This window comes from Spinacia oleracea, chromosome 6, assembly GCF_020520425.1.
Source record: "Spinacia oleracea cultivar Varoflay chromosome 6, BTI_SOV_V1, whole genome shotgun sequence".
NCBI lineage: Eukaryota > Viridiplantae > Streptophyta > Magnoliopsida > Caryophyllales > Amaranthaceae > Spinacia > Spinacia oleracea.
In genome coordinates this window covers 86,915,834-86,918,173 of record NC_079492.1, presented here as the reverse complement: position 1 = coordinate 86,918,173, position 2,340 = coordinate 86,915,834, and the positions used below count along the sequence as shown (strand labels likewise).

The 2,340-nt window shown below is 40.9% G+C and overlaps 1 non-coding gene across 1 annotated transcript; it reads right to left on the bottom strand.

Annotated features, from left to right (window-relative positions):
• Nucleotides 1-463: 463 nt before the first annotated feature.
• LOC130464676 (small nucleolar RNA R71) lies at nt 464-570 on the bottom strand. The gene has a single exon (XR_008925038.1). It is a non-coding gene; the product is annotated as a small nucleolar RNA R71 (small nucleolar RNA).
• Nucleotides 571-2,340: the final 1,770 nt, after the last annotated feature.

Sequence of the window (2,340 nt, the reverse complement as noted above, 5' to 3'; positions counted from 1 at the left end):
CCTCCCGATCCCGATCTTGGTAAGACTCTTCGACAACTGAAAAAGAAACAACAAAAGAAGAAGCAGTCAGGGTCTCAAGACTCACAGACTCCACTGAGTCACACGATTTCTAAATCCTTGAAATCATATGGGGTGCCTTCCTCGAGCAGTGTTCCGATTGGGCTCACAATGCCAACTATTGAGGCAATCAACTTTGAGATCAAGCCCGCTCTAATCTCCATGGTCTCACAAAATCAATATGGTGGCCATCCATCTAGGAACCCACCAACCGTTTGCAGAGGTTTAACCAACTGTGTGGTACTATCAAGCATCAAGGGGTCACTCAAGACCAATGAAAGTCATGTTATTTGGTTTTAGCCTTCGTGATAAGGCTCAAACATGGTTGAACGATGTCAAGAAGACAGAGTGGAGTGATATTTCACAGGCCTTTCTAGAAGAATTTTTTCCACCCACCAAGACTGTTGAAATAAGACACGAGTTGACTACATTCACACAAGAACCTGGTGAGTCACTTAGGGAAGCCTGAGATAGAGTCAAGGCATTGCAGCAGTCTTGCCCGCATCATAAAATTGAAAAATGGTTCTTAGTTCAGATTTTCTACCATGGTTTGCAAGATGATACAAAGAACACCGTTGATTCTGCTGCTGGGGGTGTTTTTCTTGACAAAGAAGTGGATGCAGGTTATGATTTTCTTACCAATCTAGTTGCCAATCATTATAGCACTATCAGGACCACATCAAAGAGGGGAAAGATGGACGTTGATGCTTACTCTTTATTCTCCTCACAAGTGGCAGCCTTGAACTTAAAGATTGATTCTTTGAAGGCTCCTCAGTCCGGTACTCCCCCAATGAGTATTAATGCTATGTCTACTGTAGCTCCAGTGACAACTTCTTACTGCGAAGTATGTGGCATCCAAGGTTATTTTGGTCATGAGTGTTCTTATAATCCGCAGGATACCACGCAAATGGAGCAACTAAATGCTTTTCAACAGAGCAACATGATGACCCATATTCCAATTCATACAATCCAGGTTGGAGGAATCATCCAAATTTCTCATATAGGAGCAACAATGTTCAAAATCCTCAACCCAGCAACAATGGTCACAACCACAGTTCCATCCACCTCAACCACATGTTGCTAGGCCGCCATTTTTACAAGGAGCTTCACATAATGCTCCCCCGGGGTTTAATAGACCTCCGCACCAAGGCTATAAACAACAACCTCCTTAGATCAATGCTACTCTAGAACCTAACATGGGTGATCTGTATAAGCTCATAGCAAATATGCAGAAGACCTCAGAGATTGCTCAATAGAATCACGATGAGAGAATAAAGGAGTTGAAGAATAAAAATAGAATGTTGGAGAACCGAGTTGCTCAACTCGCTGATACTTTGTCAAAAAGGCAACCGGGCAAACTTCCAAGGCAATCTACTTCATCTCAAGATCACACTAGAGAGAGTGCTTGTGCCATTGTTCTTCGGAGTGGTACTACATATGATGCCCCCTCGATACCTACTGATTTTGCGGATCTCGAAAAGGGGAGAGAGGAGGCTAGAAGAAATAAGGAAAGAGTCAAGGAGAAGGCTATTGATGATTCTCGCCCTTTTGTTCCTCGATTGCCATTTCCTCATCGACAATATAAGTCAAAGGGTGATCATCAGTCTAGTGAAGAGGCATTTGTTGAAAGAAATATTGTAGATGTAGGGGTTGAAACCCCGGGTGTTGAGAATGAAATAGAGAAGAAGGAAAGCGGCAAGGAGAAGGTTACTGATTCTCCCCCTTTTGCATCTACACTACCGTTTCCTCACCGAATGCAGAAAACAAAGGTTGATCAACAGTTCGGTAAGCTCTTGGCTATTGTCAAGAATCTCGAGGTAACGATTCCTTTCACCGATTTAATATCTCAGATTCCTATGTATGCAAAATATTTAAAGGAATTAATCACGAAGAAAAGGGATCTTGGTGGTGTAACAGCCCACTCTTAACGAGATGCTATTTAGAATTACTTATTAGACATTAATAAAACTTAAATCTTAATCCACAAGGAATTAAAATAGTCTCGTCATCAACTCTCATAATTAACTACAAAATACTCGAAATAAAACTATTACAACCTTATTCATACAACCCCGCTAGCACTTCTTTTTTCCATTCACGATCCTTGATTCAACTTTATATTTACTAAACCTGCAAAATCATTAAATAGGATTCTGCCCCACCAGGACAGGTTCAAAGAACAAAGTCAGGAAAACTGAGTACATATTGTCCAACCTGAAACTCAATTTAGTGGCTTAAAACATAATATCATGATTTTTTTATTTCAAAGTTAAAACTGGTTCG